This window comes from Nycticebus coucang, chromosome 7, assembly GCF_027406575.1.
Source record: "Nycticebus coucang isolate mNycCou1 chromosome 7, mNycCou1.pri, whole genome shotgun sequence".
In the NCBI taxonomy this organism is placed as follows: Eukaryota; Metazoa; Chordata; class Mammalia; order Primates; family Lorisidae; genus Nycticebus; species Nycticebus coucang.
The window spans coordinates 64174346-64198041 of NC_069786.1; the positions used below are offsets into that span (position 1 = coordinate 64174346).

Consider the following 23696-nt stretch of genomic DNA (forward strand, 5'->3'; position numbering starts at 1 on the left):
ATATACCAAGCACCTGCCTTTGGCGTTGGTTTTACTCAGCTCTAGACCTCCTCCATGGCTCGTGAAGTCTCCTGCTGCTTCACTGTGCCCCCCAGAGTGATGTTTCTGCGCAGATTCCCTCAACCAGAGGTGGCTGAAAACCACTTTCCCCTGTCTCACCATAGGTAGCTGGCATGGAGATAGCTCTATTCCACTATCTTGCTCTACCCTCCTCTATATTCTTTCTTTCATCAACATAATTTAACTGTGCTGTGGAAGTTTAACTATAGGTTCAAGTATGCATGAGATTTTAAAAAAGTTAAAAAACACTCCTCTAAGCAGTAAAGCTAGTCATTCCGGAAAATGAAGAAAAAATGTGGTAAATGAGAAACCATAAATGCAGCTTCTGAAAGCCAAGTGTTTGGTAATAATATCACAAAGTTAATCCAAGATGAATTGTTACATGAATTTTCTTCACTAAATAGGTGTTTTCAGATGGTGTTCCCACTGCTACTATTGTCCCCCCCAAAACAGGTATCAGGTATACCTACTTCAGGGATTTCATTTCATGTGTCTTCAAGAACAAGACAAACAAAATCAAAATTTTAAATATTCAACCTGTGCTGGAAAAGAGGTGGTAAATTTGATACCTGAGGATGGCCAAACAGAAGTGGGTAATAGAGTTAGTGGGGTGAAGTTAAAGACTTGGATGCTAAGTGCAGAATAATTATCTGAGAAACTTAAAAAACAACATTAGATTTTTAAGTTTTCATCCCTATTTACACATCCAGAAACAGGGATTTTTTACTAGAAAAGTAAAAATGAAATGTAATTTAGTCCAATTAAGTGCTATTTACCTTGTGCACATTATAGACAGGAAATTGTTTTAAATTGCAGGAAATTCTGAATTAAAAAAGAAAACACATCAATCACCCATTAGAAGCAAAACTAAACAGAATGATAAACAGCAGAAAAATGTGATCAAAGCTGAGTGCTCAGCTGCTAAAGACAACTTATTTTTATACTTAGTGATGATAGATTGAAGCTTCTAGTTAGCAGCAGAAGAGAAACTAAATGTGAGATACATTAATAATATCAGGGCTAAATGAAAATAATAGGTTGAAATCTCAAGAAAGAATTAGAAACATGGTTAAACACCAATTAAATGCCTGCTACAAAATACACTAAAAAAAGAAATTCCTAACCCAACATACATATTTCAGTAAGGTGTGAATGTAGTTGATGATAAAGGGAAGGATGACAATGATATTTCTTCATGAGTCTACCTTATCCAAGATGCAGATGCCTGAGAGAACAAAAAAGCAGTTGAAAAGCCTGCAGTGGCCTGGTCCCTGACATGCAGGTGCTCCCAAGACAAATGAGGGCCCCTGTTCACTAACACTTGACATTTTGGCAAGATTATTCAGAGGATTTATTTCTGGCTGACTGGAGGTCAATCAAATAAATATATTTTCCATTTCCAAAGAGTTAATCTGCCATAGGTCCACAGTGTGCAGTTCAAACACACATCCAATTCTTCGTTTAGCAGTAGCCCAAATTTGGCATTGTTCTGCACAAGATATTGGCATGAGGCTTTTAATAAGAAATGGTAAGATAAAAATGATGAATTCATTCTTGCCTGAGTAATGTAGTAAAAAACGATCGCATGTCCAGCTTCTGCTTTCTGAGACATAATTTTGGAAGATAGAAACCTCTGGGATGCCCATCCTGCTTAGTCTATAAATCTGAACAGGGCAAATGTGGACCCCCAATTTTTGCTGCTAAATATATGCCAGTGATTAAAGTTCAGTAGCAATAAGAACCCCATACATCTTTATAATATGTACAATGGTGTGTTAAAGTCAATTCATTCATTCACTAAATATTGACTGAACACTTACTCAGTATTAGTCATTATTCTAGTACATTCTAGTGCTCTAGGATACACGAGCTAACAAAGCAGAGAAAAATCCTTCTGTACGTGGAGATTAGCACTGTGACAAATAAACTCTGGCCCAACAAACAGTGTTTTCTAAAAATTACATTTTACCAGGCATTACCAGCCATGGTGCTCAAACAGAATCCAAAGTGCCAAGACACATGAGCGACCTAAACTAGGATGAGATACTAGCCTTGATTTTAAGAATAATCCAGATTACTTAGTTGGACAAAGTAACAAACACTTAGATGGAAATTCTTGGCAGATATCATAAATGCTTTTCAAAGCTTGCTAGTCTGCAAAATCAAACGAACTGACTTCTGCAAGAACACACCTGCCTGCTTTCAACTTACACACTTCCTCAGTGATGCTACTTGTCATAATAAGCACCTGAGTCAGACTAGGAAAACCGAGCCTAGAAGAGAACATAACCAAAGTTATGTGCCTGATTTGTGACTGCCATTAAGATTTTAGCATTCAGCCCCAAGGTGGCACCCTGGTGTCTGGTATGTGGGTAGATGGTGAGCTGAGGAATCTGCAGAGAAGTACAAGGGGACGTGAGTTAGAGTGGTAAAATAAGTCTGTCTCATGAGCAAGGAAGAGGTCTTAAGGTTAGGTCAACATAGTAATACTCAAGTGCAGAAGGGGGGCTTTAGGGTAACACTGCAATCATCTGTGAGCAAGAACACTGTGTTGCTGCTGTTTTATTATCCAGTCGCGTGAATACTATATGTAAACTACTGCTGCACTTTTATGTTTTAGGTGAGGAACACAAACTGACTGAGCACTTATCAGTAAAGTCTTCATAAATGACTAGGGTTATCTGTATCAGAGGCCAAACATCAGCAGGAATGACCCTCACCATGGGTGTGAGATCAGAGTTCTCTTCCCTTACAGAAATGAGGTTACAACTTTATGTTCTAATGATCACGTAGTAAGCCTTTGCTAAAGCTGGACAACTGAATTCTCCTAGTTTAAGATCTTGCCTAAGGATGATGGTGATTCCAATGAGTTATAAGGGAGATGGGGAAGCTTTCAAAAAGCTGCCAATCTGTCCAACCTGCAGCAGGTGGGCTGCGTGCTCATTTTGTGAGGACTTTCCATGCTTATCTGTTGTGTCGGGTATCACAAAAAAAGTATGCACAAACCTTTTTATTTGCTGATCAGATTTCCTTGGGGTTTATGTATTTACTGAGTGGCTCAAGACAACTCTTCTTACAATGGATGGCAGAGTACAAAAAAAGTTGAACACTTCTGCCTGATCAGCTGGAACAATGACAGTTGTTTTATAGCTTATAAAAATGTGTTTAAATTGCCTTTATCTAGGGCTGCTAAAGAAATGATGTGCCATGTGTGTAGGCAGGGAACAGGATGGCACCAGTTAGCACTAATGCACTCTGCAGTGGCCAGAACCTCAAACGTCCTCAGGGGCCCAGGAAATAATGTAAGTTAGGTGGAGATGAGAAGGCAGCATTTTTGCTATTTAGGATTTTATGCCCAATTATTTTCCAATCTTTTGGTCTTTCTAAGATAAGCCAGAACTGGATTCTTACATCAACTCTCCTACTTCTCCAATACTGGCAACTAATTCCAAAATTCTGTTTTTCCAGGCCCCCCGACCCCACCAAAAAAATATATATATTTGCAGAGAAAAGCTGAGCCTTAGGGTGCTCATATATAACCTCTGCACCACAGGGAAAACCTACAGTCGGGGACAGTAGTCAGAGCAGAAAGAGGATGTGGGACGGATTATTGACTAAAATGTGGTTCAGAGGCTTTGTGGTAAAAATGTGAAGCTCAACAAATTTCAATTTTGGTATGCCAACACAGGAAAAGGATTCCACAGCCATACAGGAACTCAATTAAGACTGCCTAGATTCATTTCCTCAGAGCTGTGATTAAATTAGGACTTAAGATAGAAAATGCAGACTGAAGTAATTTAAAAAATCAGTTTTTCACAGGTTGAGATTTATCTTTTAACATATTCAAACAAAAGGAGTCATGGTTTAAAGTCAAGAAAAAGCCTATAATATGCAATTAAGGTTGAATTTCTATACACCAAATAGAGTTAAGAAAACGGAACAAAGCAACACAATCAGCAGTGAAGCACCTTGTGTACACCAACCATAAAAGAGGGCTCCGTCTATGAAAAGTAACACATACGGCATGCAAAATCCAAAGAAAAATGTACACACTAACGAGATTTTGCTTTCCTGTCAAGTACGAGACAATCGCCAATAAATACAAGCACGGGGAAGGCACATTTCGGTTTCTCCTCCTCTTTAATATTCCTTGCTTTTGAAAATGGGCTGCAAATAGCACATCTCAATAGCACATTTGAAAGACACATTATATTACTGTGGCGTATCCTAAGAGCAATGTAATAAATTTTCTGACGATTCATCTGCCCCTAGACTGAGCGATTTATGTAAAACATTTTAAAAGCCTCAAAGACTATTTAATCAGAGTATTATGGGGCTGCAGCAGATATTGTGACTGATGCCCAAAATCAGTTCAAGGGGATCTCAACTCAGCCCCACTCAGCCGGTTTAGGGACAGTCGTTAAGCCCATAGGGGCCAATGGCAGAGGAAGAGAGGCTCGTGGAGGCTTCTGAGAAAGAAACTTTCTTGCTACCTCCTAAGGGCCACTAAAAGGTAAAAGTGAATGAGGAAACACAGCCCTGGAGGCCACTGGCAGCCTCTGAGGACAAAGGAGAAAAAGAGTCTTGAGATGAAACCGACACTGGACGCCTGGGCTAAGAGAAGGAAGGATCCCCAGGTCCTGACTGAAGCCACTGAGATGCTACACAACCCTGAAACCTTCCTTCCTTCCGGATTTCCACTCACGTAAGCTAAAGCCCTTATGTAAGCCATTTGCAAGAATTTTCTGTTACTTGCAGCTTGAATCACTGTAAGTGAAAATGCACTGAAATTCTTCAACACGTAAGGGTCAAGTCATACGCAGTGTGGTCTTCTGTGAAGCACTGATTGCGCTGGGCCTACATCATACAGGATTAGAGGAAGAATTTCTCTTTGTCTTCTCCTATTAACAGTTTCATAAAATACCATCACATACTAAGAATGATATAGTCTGTTTTGAAATGAACGCTACCGGGTGAAATGCAAATGGAGCAACTTTTACCAATTCTGTCCAGGAGATATTCCTTTGGAGTCTCCCTGAAGGAAAACTCTGTGGGCTGGGCCCAGCCACTTTCATCTGCTATTCTGGAAGATAGTCTTGTACCAACCAGTGAGCAGTTCAAGAGAGTGGCAAGGAAGTAGGTATCAGGATCTAAGGCCCTAAGAAAAGTTACAGCACTTTCCATTTTTATAAGCAAATGGAAGTTAATTTGATCTTAACAGGCAATTTATCTGGAAGGATTGCTACGCCATCAATAACCATCTTCCTGCTTTCCAAGTAGGAGTATGTCAGACTAGGAATACAGAAACAATACTCACAATGCCATTACTAGAGAAGAAATTTCAATACTACTGATGATTTCAATACGCATATACAAACCTAGATTGTAAATATTCAAATATTTGTTTCATAAAATTTGTTGTTTATGAAAATGAAATTCACATAACACAAAATTAACTCTTTTGAAGTAAAAAAAAAATCAGTGCCATTTAGTGTATTCAAAATGTTGTGCAACCATGCCCTTTATCTAGTCCCCAAACATTTCATTATCCCAAAAGAAAACCCTGTACCCACTAAGTAGTCACTCTCCAATCCTGCCTCCCTCGAACTCCCAGCAACCACAAATCTGCTTTCTATCTCTATGCTTTAACCAGAGTGGATATTTCATATAATACGTGACCTTTTGTTATCTGGCTTCTTTTGCTCAGCATAACGCTTTTGAGGTTCATTTCATAGAATTTTAATAAACCTGAAAATTATGCCAGAAAGAGAGATGGTTTTAGACTCCTTAGAGAGAAGTCTACAGTACAACCACAGAGCCTCTGTAAGGACCTGACGTTAAAGCCTTTGGGTCACAAAAATCAACTATACAAATACAGAGTAAGAGCCATCAGGTAAGGAGCAGCCAGCTGACAAAAGATAAAGAAGATTTTTAAGGGGTTGAGGGGACAGAGAGAGGGATGAAACAGTAATTAAATCTTAATGATGAGGATGTAAGTCTACAGTAGTTTATATATTTTTCTACTTACTTGACTTACTTAATCACACAAACATTTGCAAATTAAACAGATTAAACAGTTTTTCTTGTCAAATTCAGAGTAAAACAATGGCACGTATTTTATCTAAAATCCTAATATAATGTTTTATGAAACCCCAAGCCCTAAAACTGCTGTACTTGGGAGTTTGCATATAATGGTGAGTTCTGCTCATTAGAAGGACATAGAAAAGCCAGAGAATCTTAAGAGAGAAGAGATGAGGAAAATTTTATGAAATACACCACCACTCCAAAAAAGAGTATTAAGAAAAGGAGATAAGGGGAGGCTTTGGGATTAGGTATGTTCTGTGCTATTTCAGAGGGCAGAAATTAAACAATGGATTTAAGCTTTGTTTAAAGACCTCCCAAGCAGTAATTCAACAATGAGTAGGTGTCTCCTACAAAGGGAAGCTCCTTGGCACTGGAAATTGTCAGACCTGAGTGACAATCTCAAAGTCCCTTTCTGTCCTAGCCCCTTTGTCTGCTGGCAGGGCTGGCTTTGTGGACGGCAGCCTGTGTGGACACAGGGGCCCAGGCTTAGACGGGTGCTGTGCTTGCTTTAATGCTCTTCTGTCACCATTTTGAAATTCTCAATTTTTGAGCAAGGCAACCTGCATTTTCATCTTGCACTGGGCCCTGGAAATGATGAAGCCAGTCCAGCCTGTAGGAATAGAAGAAATATTCTTATCTGATGCAGTTGGTTATTTGGTTGGGTAATGTAAAAAGGCCGTTTAAGCACAGAAAAACAAGACTGTGAGCAAATAAACCTTAAATTTAATGTTTTAACATTCACTGTTCACTTTTGAGACGCAGGGACAAAGCCATTAAGAAAATCCTAGATTTTAAACATTTCTCTATTTTTTTACAGTTAACTTTTCCATACTAAATAAGTTTTTAAAAATCTGCTTTTATCCAGATTTTCTGAAGCATCTTACTTTTACAGAAATAACTCACTTTTGAGCTCATATTCTGCCAATTAATTAAATTATATCATTCTAATAAGAAGCAAGCCCACACAAACGCTAGGGGAGAAACGGTGAAACAAAGAGCACACCATTGGTGGGAGCCGGCACGGGGGTGCAGGAAACGCACTAAAGGGTCATCCCCCACAGTTAGCATCCAGTAGGCCCTGGCATCGCTGGTGTATTTTACAGAGGAAAATTAGAGCAACACTGAATTCAGTGGGTCAAATTCACGGTGGCTGGATAGTAGGCTTACTGCATTGTCATCTGAGTTGTCCTGTTGTGGCCTGTAAGCATAGCTGTACTCCCACTTGCTTGAGACAGTATGGACCACCCCCCCGCTCCCCAAAGCTGGTAGATATTCTTGTTGTCAAATATCAGAGAAAAAGGTAACTGTTTGGAGACGAAAACAGAATTCTAAAAGTGAGACAGAAGGGATAGATTGTCAGCTAAGGAACTAGAGTTCAAAAACTGAGCATAAGGAAGACAAGAGAATGCCCATTTCTCTCTCTGGGGTCCTATTAAGTCTGTACTTTGAGACCTGATGGTCCTCACAGGCAGGAGGAAAGGGTGACTCCAGTCCAGGGAAGCAGGCAGAAATCTACACATTCAGGCTCAGCACAAGTAAACTATGTGTTTATGCCAATTTATCAGGTTGCCTATTCCCTTTTGAGTGTTCATTTTGTTTTTACACCACTTTCCAGCACTCTTTGGGCCAGAGCAGCAATGGGAGAAAATTTTCCCACTGCTAGCAGGGACAGATGCAGTGAATCTCAGGGTCTGTAGTGGTTCAGTCACTCTTCCCTGCATGGAGTTTCTACCTCCACTCCCTCCCAGGGATCTGAGTCTCATTGAACTCAGGGAAACTGCAGGGTTGCTTTATATTCTCTGACTGGTATGGTATTTCATAAAAGAAATATGATATTGGATAGGAGGGCAGATGAATTGACTTCAAAATAGAAAAAGGAAAAAAACACCACTTACGGCGTGCCTTTTAGAGGCAAGCCATCACACAAACCTTTTCTTGTAATCAAATAATCCTCTATGAGTTAAATGGGTCACTCTAGGGGTACAGAAGAAATGGGAGACTAGAAAGATAAACAAACTTCTCAGAGTTACATGGATTAACAGACAGAGCTGGGATGTGAACCCCCATCTGTCTGATTTTAAAGTCTGTGCTCCTTCCCTACACCACATGGGCTCTACAGTTGTTTCAGATTCTGGAAGACTGAGAATTAAAACAGGGATATTTTGAAAGTTAATCACAAAAAGCAGTGTACAACATGAAGAGTCATGTGACTACTCCAGACATATAAAAATTGATTTTACTAAAATGTACCAACAGCCAGCTAATATGAAATCAGTTATTTAAATAAATATGGGGGGGGGGGTGTCAGTTAACGGAGACTACAGTTCTGTATAGCAATTCCTACACAATTAGATGTTTTTGTTACCTCTACTCCTCAGGAGTTTGGAAAGCTCTTTCCTTTAAACCAAGTATTGTATAGAAAATAAAGACAATGAAATGGAGGGTAAATAAAAAGGATGGCCAGAACTACCAGACAGCTTTACCAACTTATTTTTATTCTTTTTATTTTTAGTAGAGCAGGGGTCTTACTCTTACTTAGGCTGGTCTTTGAACTCCTGAGCAATACCAATCCCCCAGCCTTGGCCTCCCAGAATACTCGGAATATAGATGTGAGCCACTGTGTTTGGCCCAGTTTTACCAACTTGGGACTCCAGAAATCACTCCTATGGGAAAACATTGTCCTGGCCCTATATCCAGTTCACCAGGACAAAGGTTAGCTAAACAAGAACTTATTTGACTGTGCTTGCATTCTGAACATGAGGCTACTTGAATGTTCACTTTAATTTAGGCCCTTACGGAGTATTAGTCCCTGAAAGAAAATTGGATTCAACTGCAATAAACAGACTTGAAATGGCAGGTCCGCCTTAACCTAATGAACATGAATATCTCATGTATTCTGAACTCTGTTAGGATGATGATGGTTCTGTGCACATGTAGTTCTACCTTAGTCCACACCATAATTTGTACAGGAATAAGGTAATATTATGAAATGAAAAATACATTTCTTCTTCTTTGGGAATATACATGAAGGCCTCTTGGTTACCAATTAATATAATGTAAATGCCTGCAATTCATGCTTACATTTTGCCTTTAAGAATCCTAATTTCCTTTTGATGAAATAACAAAACTCAGAATTACTGGAAAGTATCTCTGAAGTTCTCCTAGTCCTCAACATTGAATTACAAGTCACTCTTTGATGCCCTCACACATAAATGAACCTAGAATGTTTCAGTTCTCAAGTCCTCCAGGATGACTTTCCTGTCCTCCTGTGCTGCTGCCTTGGGCATTAGGAATCAAGTCAGTAGGAATCAAGTTTAGCAGCAAAAGGATTTAAACTAGAGTAAAGAACAGGGGTCCTCAAACTACGGCCTGCGGGCCACATGAGGCAGTGTGAATTGTATTTGTTCCCGTTTTGTTTTTTACTTCAAAATATGATATGTGCAGTGTGCATAGGAATTTGTTCATAGTTTTGTTTTTTTTTTTAACTATAGTCCGGCCCTCCAACGGTCTGAGGGACAGTTAATTGGCCCCATTTAAAAAGTTTGAGGACGCCTGGTAAAGAAAAGTAGTACTTAGACACTCTGCAGAATGAAATACGTTTAAAGGAAAGCATTTATTTACCCTCTTGGATAGGAACACAAGATTTATACTTTACTTACACAGGGACTCAATCAAACTTCAAAGATTAGAATTTCGTTTTCACAAGTCCTTTGGGCAAATGGCTATTTGGAAGGTCCTTCATGACCTGGTCCCTGCCTCCTCCCCAGCATTATTTAAATCAGCCTCTCCTCATTGACCTGTTCTAGCCACATTGGTCATCTTTTACAAAGCCCACTATCTCTGCACATGCCCAGCATGGACAGGCTTAATTTAAAACTTCACTCAGTGTCCATTCCTCAGAGGGGCTATCCCTACTCTTACATCTATAATAAATGAGGACTTCAAGTTCATACTGCCTTTCTTTACAGCACATTGCCTATCCTTCAGAGAACTTCTCACAGTTGTTAATTTCACTAACACCTGTGTAATAACTTAGCTGTCTGCTTCTCAGGTTATACTGCAAGTTTCATGAGGGTAAGAAACCTGGTTTGTTCACCAGGTATATCCAGCACACAACAGATTACATGCTTTATTGAATGAATGAGAAGTACGCCAGCTTCAGGGCCTGGATGACAAGTGTGGTAGAAGGTCCTTCTTCTTACTCTGCATGGAAGCAAGCACCCTTTGGCTTAGTAAGAGGAAGTACCCTGGGACGTTCTGGAGGTGGCACGGCTGTTGTGGGCACTGGGGCTTTCATTCTGGCTGGTGATACTGGTGAGGCTTCTCAAGCAGTCTCTTGTGTAGGGACAAGTGGAAGCCAATGAAACCAGCAAATGCTAATCAGCACTGAGAAAGTGATTTGTACACTCCTGGGACACATCGCCTGGGAGACTCCCAGTAATATCCCGGTGGAGTATGTGTTATTATTGGTTAAGAACTATTTAGTGTGCAACTATTTCAACTACATGAGTATTTCAGATTATGCTTAGAAGATTAAGCTGTTACATGTAATTGTTGATAATGAGACATATAAAGCCACTGTTCAGTTATTTTAAGTTCAGCACTCCATTTTTGACATAAAAAAAAAATCTCTCCTGAAAAAAATATCAAAAATTAATTGCTCACACTCATTTCTCACCTAATAAAAAATTTCATGCATGTTAAAAAAAAAAAAAAGCCAACTTTCCTTTCTCTTTTTTAAAGAAATGTGGAGAGCACCAGTAAGCCTATAGTGCCAGGGGCTGAGAAGTCATTAGTCGGAATAATCTACTGCCCTTTTATATTTCCCAAGAGCAATGCTGTCCAAACCATGTCTTCTAACCTTATGCTACCTTTCTAGCAGACGTTAAGCTCCCATTGTATGTCATTCTTACTTATCACTCAGTACCACTGACAAATATAAGAATTAGAAGCCAAATAGTGAGAAGGATGTGTGAGGAATTAACCGTCAGTCCCACAGGGAAGGAAAACCAGGCTGGTTCTAAGCAATTCTGACGTCCTTTCCTGGCCTCTGACTCTGCATATCACGGACAGACAAGGAAGTGCAGAGATTTGAGCAGAATTCTGAACCTAGATCCACCCATCCAGTGAAGAAATGAGTCATGAGCATATTGAGTTTCTAAAGGCCCAGTGACTAATCATAAACTGGTAAGACATCACAGAGTCTGTCTTAACTTAACCTCTGATACTTTGACTCTGATCTCCTCAGTTCAAGTTACAAACCTCTCATGGCTGACCAAGTTCTGTAAGGGTGGAAATTAAGGCATTTTACTATTAAAATATTAGGCCCACCACAACCACACACACACACACACACCAAAAATCTGTTTCTCAAGTTTAATGGAGAGTTCCTTCTTCACTTTCTGCCATAGTGTGCTTTGGTCAGAAGGACATGTGCCCAGCCCAGACCCATGAGTTTGCACCCATGACTAACTGAATGTCTTCCTATGAATCCCCGCTAGATGGTCCTATGGCTCATCAGACATGGACTCCTGTAAGAAAACCTTCATTTACGGAATGGTATCATGGGTTATGCAGTATAGTGGGTGCTTTTAAAAACATTAGCCCAAGAACCAAAGTGTAAAACACATTTCCCCTAAGTTATGTACAATGATGATATGTTTATTTTAAAAGACACAAAAAAGAGAAAAAATGGACACAGATATTGATGATAAAATGGAAAAAGTATAAACCTGATGACAAGGTCAAGTTTCTCAATCTATTAGAAGGTGACCAGTCAAGGTCTCCCCTTGTTTTAAAGGGAATCTGGAGTAAAAGCATTCTCACACAACTTTTGGATGCTAACCTTAAGTGGTGCAAGATTAAGAACTAGGTTTTACTAAAATTAACAAGATGGTCCTCTTTGTTTTTGAAAATATGATACCCAAATTTAAGATGCAGGATCAAATTTAAGATTATTATGAGACACAAAGCCAAAATGGTGGTAATAAGCCCACGGTGAGTAAAAAATGTCGGCCTCATTTTCTTTCTTAGTCTTTAAATGTTTTTGATTGAGTAAACAAAGAGTTGTATTTCCTGTTATATAAGAAATTATTATGAGGTAGTGCCTTTTCTCCTATCTCAACCAATTAAGTTAAAAAAAAAAAAGTGTGGACTTGGAAGACCTGCCTGTCAGGCTACTAACAAGCACAATTGGGTATCTACTTATATCTAAAATATTGCACTACTGAGTTAAAATTCGTGGAGGCCTAGAGATTTGGGAAATGGGTAAACACACAAACACGCACACACAAGGACTACAGCCAAAGACAGATCAGCCTACTAGTGAAGTAGACTGTTCAACGAAAGAACCAAGTAATTTAAATCTCACAATCTTCGTAGTGTTGGAAAAATATGTATCACCACAAAGAGTAGGTTTTCTGAACCAAAATAAACCTACTTTACTTCCACTAGAAAGACATTCTTGTCCTAAGTAGGGACTGGTCAGAAAGTTCGGCTAGATTGAGTGTAATCTTCAGGCACATCACATTCTAGAGTGAAAAGACAGATTAACACAAATTAAGACAGGACAATTTAAATTAATTGAAAAAAGCACAACTCTATTAACTTAATAGATACTTAAGATTAATCTATTAGCAAGCTCTTGTCATTTAAGTGAAGTACAAATTTAACTGGACTCTTTCTACCAGTGGTTTTAAATAGGATGCACAACTCCTAACTAAATACAAAATAACAAAGTTAATTCACAATCAAAATTGGAGGAATTACAGATGTTATTTTAGCTAGAACTTCTTAGACCCAGTATTTGCCCATGTTTTGAAAGGTAGATTTGAATTACTCGCTTCCCCTCCAAAATCAGACGTTCTTATAAACAACAGGTCTGTCTGTCGTCTGGATAGCTGATCATCCTGTTAATACATTAGGATTATCCTGTTAATACATTGCCAGGTAAGCACAGGCAGTGGCTGGGTTGACAGAGGATTCAATCATACGAGTGGGCATTGCAGCTTAGCTTCTGAACTAGTTTGCTAGAACACTTTCTTCTGTTTAAGTCCCTTAAATTTTGAGCAGAGGAATGTGGTTGCTCTGCTATAATTTTGTCAGATTATAAAAATGATACTCTGTCAAAGCAAGAATTCTATGCATTCTATTTCAGTGTATTTTTCTTTTGTAATTAAACTTAACTACAACCCAAAGTCAGTGACCAAATTAATGCTGAATTTTTGTACTCTGCATGTGTGTGCTTACACACTCGTGTACTCTCTCGGCACATTTAATCAGGCCTGGTTCTCAGCATTCCACAGAGTAAACAGCTCTTGGGATATTTAAACAGCAACACTGTAGCCAGACTCAGTGGCTTACACCTGAAATCCTAGCACTCTAAGAGGCCAAGGCAAGTGGACTGCCTCAGCTCAAGAGTTCAAAACCAGCCTGAGCAAAGCAAGACCCCCGACTAAAATAGAAAAACTAGCAGGGCACAGTGGCAGGTGCTTGTAGTCCTACCTACTTGGGGGGCTGAGGCAAGAAGAACCCTTGAGCCCAGAAGTTTGAGGTTGCTGGGAGCTGTAATGCCAGGGTACTCTTGCTACACAGAGCGAGTGAGTGAGACTTTGTCTCAATAAAAAATAAAGAAAAAAAAACAGAAATGTAATTCTACCATCCCTCCAAAGAGTTCAAATGCTGAATATTTTAACTCATCTTGAAATTGTAGTCATTTATCTGAATGGAATTAGAATCATTATTCAATATACATAGTACTTTTATATAGATAGTTTAGCCTATTACTTTATATTTTTGTATACCAATTTTTTTTTTTTTGCAGTTTTGGGCCAGGACTGGGTTTGAACCCGCCACCTCCGGTATATGCTGCTGGTGCCCTACTCCTTTGAGCCATAGGTGCCGCCCTGTATACCAATTTTTAATATTAATGTTATGTTTTTCTATTTAAGGAATAAATATTTCAATAAAAAAATCTGCAAAAGAGAAAAAGATATTTGGGAAACCAGGAGCAATGAGCTATAATCAAATTGGCAGTGGTGTCTTTTTGGAAATGGAAACTCTATGTCATAATTTAACTGTTTGACATTTATTTCTGGTAAAAAATATACAAGGGAAATTATTAGCATAGCACTCACAAAGCACTTATAGTCCCTAATTCCCCAGGGTATTAAACTTAACATGCAGATGAATTTTAATCAGGAATCACTCAACTGCATTTATAGACATCATTCAACTAACTCCAAGCCTGTCTAGGGAAAGGATTTAAGGAGCTTTCTCCCTTTATTACCTGATACCATTTTAAAATCATAGTACAGGGGTGTACTAAAGACAATATTTTGTTAATGAAAGTTTTTTTCACTGATTTTCAATACTAGTGAACACTGCAGCATACTTAATATAAGAGAATATGTTCACTGTTTTCCAAGGCTTCCATTGTAAAAGTGAACTGCTGCTCAATAAATCCTGGATCACTCCTAACAGACTTAAACATCCCTGCCTATGGCTGGGTGAACAGAGCACTTCACACATCTATCCATATGCTCATGATTGAACAAAAATTCTGTTGCTCCCGTACTTAGGAGCCTAAAGATAATTTGTCATTATAAAGAAAAACAAAAGCTGAAGGCCATCTGGAAGATCTCCTGAACCCCAAGCAGCAGTATTAGTTTTAATAAAAATGGTAACTACTCATTATGGTAAAAATTTACACCAATGAGGCTCTTCTGCAGATGTAGCATCTACCATTAACACACACAGACAATTTAGAAAGTTAACTGGCACAATTTTAAAACAGAGAAGAGAATCAGATGGGGCAGAAAAGTAAAGGAGATCAGTTAGACTGGGGAAAGGTTCAGTGACTATCTGAGCTACAACAGTCTCCAAAGATTACTACCAGCAAACTAAAAAAGTGAACATGAAATTCTAGTGCATGTATAAGAATCATCCGGATGCTTGTTGAAAATGCAGTTTCCACTTTCTTTCCCCCAAAGATTCCTGATGCTGTGACTCTAGGCTGGAAACCAGAAATGGGCATTTTCAACAAGCTCCCAGAAGAGTCTACACAGGCATGTCACAGTCCGTACTTTGAGAAATGCCGTGACCTTGGCAAGCCCTTGGAGAACAGAGGGCCCTCTAGACTAACCATACATCCTTTCCAAGAGACTGGACTCAAATGTCATGAGAAAAGGGATCAATCATGATGAATTATTCTTTAGTTTTTAGAAGATGTAATAATATTTGCATTGTCCAAATCTTCAATTCATGCCTAATCCAGTATTAAATTTGCAAAGCAAACACAATGTATTCATTTATCCAACATATTCATGAAGTACCTCTGTATGGCAGGGATGACAGAGATTAGTAACATACAAGACAAGCCTGGCCGGACAGGTACGTTCAATCTCCAGATAAACTACCAAGACCTACAGCAGTATGAGAGCCATGTGTCACTGGGGCTCAAATTACGGTTCATTGGTCTAATTGGTCTAGCTGTGGAAAGGAAAAGGCAGGTAGCAGAAGAGACTCCGTGGGGTGCCACGGCGGGTGAATCTTGCAGATAGGTTTTACACATGATTCTTCATGCACAGGAAAAGAACATCCCAGGGGCATGAACTACTGAGAGAGCTCATGGCAACACATATAACTTTAGAAAGTTTTCATTTCAGTGACTAGTCAGCTGGACTCCAAATCCATCAGAGGAAAACTGGACAAACCAATGCAAAAACACAGTTCCTTTTTCAGGAAACAGAAAATCCAACGTCTGGTTCTAAACTCCACTTAAAGGAAATAGACATATGTTGCTACCAAGCCAGCAAATAGCAGTATGAAAAGCCAGCAAGAGCAGTCAGCGGGCACATTTCTGGAAGGCATCCGTCTGTCACGCTGCCTATGGAATCCTGGCCTCTGTATTGGGCTCTGCGGACTGGAATTCAGCAGCTTTGGAGGAGCCCACGAGCAGGCCACATGACCGCCTCGCTGGACCCACCCACCCGTGCTCCCTCTGCCACTGCTAAGGTTCTAACACTTGTTAAAGTCATTGATCAAAAACATCACGATCACAAGGCCTGGACAGAATTTAGAAATTTTGTTCTCTCTTATACACATGAACTTTTTTTTTGTTTTATTTTTTTTTATTATTATTATTCTTAAATCATAGCTGTGTACATTAATGCAATCATGGGGCACCATACACTGGTTTTATAGACCGTTTGACACATTTCCATCACACTGGTTAACATAGCCTTCCTGGCATTTTCTTAGTTATTGTGTTAAGACATTTATATTCTACATTTACTAAGTTTCACATGTACCCTTGTAAGATGCACGGCAGGTGTAATCCCACCAATCACCCTCCCTCCGCCCATCCTCCCCTTTCTCTCCCCTTCCTCTCCCCCTTCCCCCTATTCTTAGGTTATAACTGGGTTATAGCTTTCATGAACTTTGTTTCCTTATTTTTCCCTAGTGCTTCCATTGCAGAGAAAATTTCTACCTGGCTGTTCTTTAACCACAAGACAAAGAAAACAAGGAGCTTCTCTGCTGTCTGTCAATCATCAGGGGAATTCTCTTTGAGGCAACTGGAACAGAGACTCAAATCTTGTCTGTTTCCACCCATGAGCCAACCCAGCTAGGCAACATGAGCAAATTTATACGTACGTGTTATCTAGGTTTCCATTTTACAAACTCTTTTTTTTTTTTGTATGCAAATACTACACTTTTTTTATTAAATCATAAACACAAAGATCATGTATACATTAATGCATTTATGGGGTACAATGTGCTGATTTCATATAGAATTAGGGACACTTACATCACACTGGTTAAGGACTTGAGCATCCCCAGGATCTTGGTGTTCACAGAGTCCTGGAACAAATTCCACCTGGGTACTGAGGGACCAGTGTATGTGAGTGCTTATTTCACCACACCCTCATAAGAACTGAACTATTTCCTTTTTAAAAACTCTCAAATTGCTTTTTTAAACCATTATCTGAGCAATCCAAACATGTTTTCAAATACACGGGTCCATGGCACTGCTGTAGAGCGTAAGTGGGCTGGTGATATGATTTTACTAACTTTAACTGGAAAGGATATTATTTATTTATTTATTTATTTTCATTGAGACAGAGTCTTACTTTGTCACCCTCGGTAGAGTGCCGTGGCCTCTTAGCCCACAGCAAACTCAAACTCTTGGGCTCAAGCGATTCTCTTGCCTCAGCCTCCCTAGTAGCGGGGACTACAGGCACCTACCACAACGCCCAGCTATTTTGTTTGTTTAACAGGCCAGGGCTGAGTTCAAACCAGCCCCAGAGCATGTGGCCAGTGCCCTAACCACTGAGCTACAGACACCCTGGAAAGGATAATTAAAAGATGAATGGTCCTGATAGCTAAATAAGATAAGAAGTCACATACACACACACACACAAAAAAAAACAGAAGTCGCCGTATTAATTACTATAGAAAGTAGAATGGGAATAGTTATCTTTTCACCACTAACCAAGATAGACTCTTACTGGATTAAAGACCTAAACTTAAGACATGAAACTATAAAAATACTAGAAGAGAGTGCAGGGAAAACCCTTGAAGAAATTGGGTTGGGTGAGTTTTTTATGAGAAGGACCCCCCGGGTGATTGAAGCAGCTTCAAAAATACACTTTTGGGACTTGATCAAACTAAAAAGCTTCTGCACAGCCAAGAACACAGTAAGTAAAGCAAGCAAACAGCCCACAGAATGGGAGAAGATATTTGCTGGTTATGTCTCCGACAAAGGTTTAATAACCAGAATCCACAGAGAACTCAAACACATTAGCAAGAGAAGAACAAGGGATCCCATCTCAGGGTGGGCAAGAGAATTGAAAAGAAACTTCTCCGAAGAAGACAGGTGAGCGGCCTTCAGACATATGAAAAAATGCTCATCATCTTTAATCATCAGAGAAATGCAAATCAAAACTACTTTGAGATATCATCTAACTACAGTGAGACTAGCCTATATCACAAAATCTCAAGACCAGAGATGTTGGCGTGGATGTGGAGAAAAGGAACACTTTTGCACTGCTGGTGGGAATGCAAACTAATACATTCCTTTTGGAAAGATGTTTGGAGAACACTTAGACATCTAAAAATAGATCTGCGATACAATCCTGTAATTCCTCTGCTGGGCATATACCCAGAAGACCAAAAACCACATCATAACAAAGATATTTGTACCAGAATCTTTATTGCAGCCCTATTCATAATTGCTAAGTCATGGAAGAAACCCAAGTGCCCATCGATCCACGAATGGATTAACAAATTGTGGTATATGTACACCATGGAATACTATGCAGCCTTGAAGAAAGATGGAGACTTTACCTCTTTCATGTTTACATGGATGGAGCTGGAACATATTCTTCTCAGTAAAGTGTCTCAAGAATGGAAGAAAAAATATCCAATGTATTCACCCCTACTGTGAAACTAACTTAGGACCTTCACATGAAAGCTATAACCAAGTTGCAACCTAAGAACAGGGGGAAGGGGGAAAGCGTGGGGAGGGAGGGGGGAGGGGGGTAGAGGAAGGGGGATTGAAAGGATCACACCTGTGGTGCATCTTACAAGGGTACACGTGAGCCTTGACAAATGTGGAATGTAAATGTCTTGGCAAAGTAACTAGGAAAATGCCAGGAGGGCTATGTCAACTAATGAGATGAAAATGTGTCAAATATTCTATGAAACAAGTGTATGGTGCCCCATGATCATATTGATGTACACAGCTATGATTTAATAAAAAAAAAAAAAATTGGGGGGCACCCATTGCTCAGTGGTTAGAGCCGCCACCCCCATGTGGGATGGGGGGTTCAAACCCAGCCTGGACCTGCTAAACTAAACTAAAATAAAATAAAAATAGCTGAGCGTTGTGGTGGGCGCCTGTAGTCCCAGGTATTTGGGAGGCTGAAGCAAGAGGATCACTCGAACCTAAGAATTTGAGGTTGCTGTGAGCTAAGATGCCATGGCACTTTACCATGGGTGACCAAGTGAGACTCTGTATCAAAAAGAAAAAAAATAAATCAAAGCAGGTACCAGTCACCTGCTACAGACACAGAAAAATCTCAAAAGTCACTCAGTGGATCTTCTGAGAATAGCAACTGATTTCCCAAGGAACACTGCAAGATTTTATGTAATTAATTTCCCATATACTTAATTGACAAACAGTAAATTAGAAAGTCTTTGCTAAAGAAAACTCTTTTTTTTTTTTTAAACCACCACCCACCCAAGAGGCTTTGTCAATCTTATCAACATTTATTTACACAAAGCCTAAAATTGCATCCTATTTCTTTACTAAGGCAGTGATGAGGAAAAGCACAACTGAAGTGGGTTTATGAGGTGAGCCTACAAACAGCACACTTGTTTTCTGCACTGCTTTGCTTCTTCAGGAAAGCAATCCTTTCATGACACTGAACTGGCCCGTCTTCAATCCAAACTCTGCTTTGTAAAGGTCTGCACACTACCCGAAGCTACGTACTGAAGATTTTTTGAACCTGTGTTTGCTGTGTTATTGTAAAAGTCATAACATTCATTGCTCCATAACTTGTTATTGCTTTTTTCAGTTTTTTCACGCTGCCATAAACATTCACTCCAATGCAAAAGAGAAATGTTCACAAGAAAAAAAACTTTTTAATCTATTTAAACGTTAGCTACGGAAGCTAAAAAAACACATACATAAGGAATCATTCAGACCTCTATATGAACTGGACTATTTTATGCACAGCTTTCCCCAGTGAGCATACTGAAATAAGAAAGTAGGGTTGGGGGTGGCATGAGATTTTTAGTAGGATGGTCAGGGAGGGCCTTTGTAAGGTCATATTTCAGTACCAGGAAGTATATGGGCTGGGTGTATGTGGCCCAGAAGAAGGAAGATCCCGTAAAGATCAAGTACAACAGCCAGGGTGGCTGGGGAGTAGTGTGCAAGGCAGGGAGTTGGGAAGAGGAGGTCTGAGATGTCTCAGGGGACACAGGGCAAGGAACTGGAAGGCACAGGAGATGTGGGTGGAGAGCCCCTAGGGAGTCTTGATTGAAGCACTAATATAATCCAGCTTCCTTTCTAAAATTGAGAAGTAATTCACATAGTATAAAACTTACTCTCTGAAAGTGTACCATCAATGGTTTTTAGTAAATTCACAAGGGTATACAGCCATTATCACTTTTATTTCAGAACATTTTCATCACCCCAAAGAGAAATCCCAGACCTGTTAGCAGTCATTCCCCTTACCCCTCGTTCTAGCCCCTGGCAACCACTGTCTTACTGTCTGACTCCACAGTTTTGCCTACTCTGGGCATTTCATATATCCAGAACCACACAACCAACATGCCGCTTTATGGGTCTGATTTGTTTTCCCTACATCTTTCTGGTTGCTGAGAGGAGAACAGGCTGAAGGGAGGCAAGGACAGAAGCTGAAGCACCAGCGGAGAGATGGACACAAGAATTCACTGAGAGAGGAGGAAGGCTTGAAACAGGATGGGATGTGAGACAGTGACAGCTCGGTCCTGGGCACGTTAGGATGAGTTGGATGCGGGCTATGAGAGAAAGGAAGGTTAAGGAAACTTCTAGGTTTTTGGTCCAAGCACCTGGAAAGGTAGAGATGACACTGAGAAGGCAAGACTCCTGGAGGAGCAAGTTGGGACTGGATTTTGGAGGTGCGAATTAAACTTGGGGTGTCTATTACCCTTCCTAGGGAAGATGCTAAAAAAGGAATTGGACCTGAACATGGAATTCAAAGCAAAGGTCTGCATCACAGGTATAAATCTGGGAGTTAGAATATGGAAGGCAGTTAATACCATGAAGCCAGATGAAATCATCCAAGGAGTACATAAGTACAGAATAAAAAGAAGAGAGCCAAGAAAAAGACTCCTTGGATACATCAAGATGTATGCGAGATGAGGAGCAACCAACAAAAAGGCAAGAAGGAAACACCAGTAAGGTGAGAGGACCAAAAGAGGGTAGAATCCTAAAAACTGATCCTGGAGAAGGGCACCGTCAACTACGATGCTAAGGACACATCAGACAAGGGCAAGAATTAACCCTGGATTTTGGAACGTGGCAGTCCTCCACACTCCTCCTAGGCTCCCCAGTCCAGCCACGCCCCCTTGTGCACCGGCCATCCCATCTGCAGGTGTGTGTTCTCCCCAGGTTGGGCTTTGCAAAGAACAGCGGAGTGGGGAGGTCAAAAGTCTGACGGGTGGGTTCAAGAGGCAGTGGTAAAAAAGGAATGGCCAGGGGCTGTGTTTTTGTTTAGCCGTAAGGGGATGGGCAGAAGTAGCTATAACAAGAAGTAGGGAGAGAGCTTTTTAAAGACAAAAGAAATAAAATCATATTCATATGATGGTAGGACACATCCGGTACAGGAAAATAGATAATAAGGGAGGGAATAAAAGTTTCTTGGGATTATTTAGAGGGAACAAACACATCTTAACCTGTTTGTCAAATAATCAACAATTAAAATATAAAATACCTGCTGATCTAAGGAAAATCAAATTTTTAAAAAAGCTATTTTCTTCCAAAAGACACAAGAACTACCATCATTTAAAATTGCCTACATCTTCTTCAAGGCTGAAGATACAGGATAAATTGTATGTAGAGTGTCAGGGTTAAGCTCTGGACTTGGAGTCAATAAAACCCAAGTTCAAGGACCCACTACAAGTTAAAATATTCCAGACACTTCCTCATAACCTGATTTCAGGCCATAACATGGTGACCAAAAACAACTTTTCTTCCTTCCCTTACAGAATTAATGGGATGATCCGATGAAACATGCAAATGTTGCCTGTAAACTCTTAGGTGGGGTGTCCATGCAAGGAATTTTTAGTGCTCTCATATAAATGAGTTACACATGCCTGTTTTTTCTCCAACACTCCACACATAGGAGCACATTAGCTCCACAAAGGGAAAAGGGAAAGCTGAAGACCTTTTAAAAGAATAAGCAATTAAGATATGAAAAACTAAAAGCTTCATGGTTATATACTGTATTTAAAACACACTCAACAAGTTGTACATGAACTCTGCCTTAATTTCTTCATTTCCTTCTTTTCAAAAATTCAACAAAAAATACCTTCAGTTTAGATTCAGTTGAGGGCTGGGACCAAAAAAAGTAATACACTAAATTTGACTATAGGCCTCCAGCACGGCCATGATTTTAAAAAATTGTTACCTACTGCCTTTCCAAGAATCTCTAAAATTCCCCAGGTTCCTAACCACCTGCCAGGATCAACTCAAATCGAAAAATGGATGTGAACCTTGGCTTCTTGCCCAACAGAAGACATTAGAAGATGCTTATTATATGGACCACAGCTCTCTTCAAGGAAATTATATCCTGCGGTATATCCTGATCTAGCCATTAACCGTTCTCCTTATTTATTTGGACACAAAGATGTGTTTACTTCTTCTAATGGAGAGAGACCTTTACCAAGGCACTGGTAGGTCAACATAAAGAACTCTGAGATGGAACTTAAAGTTGACAACAAACTTGAATTGACCCTTTTTCACAGCCTTCCCCTCCCATTTGATCAGAAAACTTAGGCGAAAACTCAGCTGGCCATGAGATCTTACAAGATTGTAAAGCAAAGCGTGAAAGACAAGATCTCACACACACAACTAAATGTATGCAGGATGTACGTCGCTTTCCTTTAAAGACGTCTATAAATCCTCACATATCAAGCTGTATGCTTCAGCTTGATATGGAAATTAATAAGGAAAAAAACTTTAAATTTTTTCTAATTTAATAATTTAATTTATGACATTTGTATATAAATAACAGATACTGTTTCTTTATTCAAAATTCTGATCTCCCACTAGAACCCAGTTAATCTTATTTAAATAAAATAATTCACTTTATAATGACCTACAATTAGGGTTTCTAGGAATAAATTATTCTGATAGGTATTGAGTATTTATCTTAAACTCTTTTAGTCACATACTATAGCATTACTGGGGAAGAACTTACTTTGAAAAAGGGATTTTTAAAATTAAAACATATCACTGAAGAGAACTGTGTCATTTTAAACATCAGTTTTTACTTAAATATTTTTGAAAAACGTGTTCCCATAACATACATTCTCCTAATATGCTATAGTTGACAATTTAATTCATATGTCATGATGCATATGTTAATTAATCTTGTTAACTTAGGGTAATCATTATGAATAAACCATAGTAGAGCCTGAGTTATATTTTTATAAATTGAGAACTTGCTGAGGAGCATGGAGCTCTTCATCCCCACCATAGGCAGAACCAGGCTACCCACTTCCTTAGACGACCACGTCTGCCTCTCAGAGCTCTTCTGCCTCCACTGCTTGGTCCTATCTGCATGACTATGTCCAGTGGGATCCTCCATCTCCGTGCAGCTATCTTTTGATTCTAAAAGGGCAAAAAGATCACGCGTTCAAAGTGAAGTGGCTCTGCCATGACCCAGCTGCATGGCTCTAGACAAACCACTGAACCACTTTAGGGATGTTTCCTTATCTGTGCAATGAAAGAACTGGCCAGAATGAGCTTTAAGGTCCTTTCTGACCTTAAAAATTTTTAAATG

At 39.6% G+C, this 23696-nt stretch overlaps 1 protein-coding gene across 3 annotated transcripts in view; it reads right to left on the reverse strand.

The window, feature by feature from the left end:
* STK39 (serine/threonine kinase 39) overlaps positions 1-23696 on the reverse strand; it is a 298177-nt gene that overhangs the window by 41021 nt on the left and 233460 nt on the right. The window lies entirely within an intron of this gene.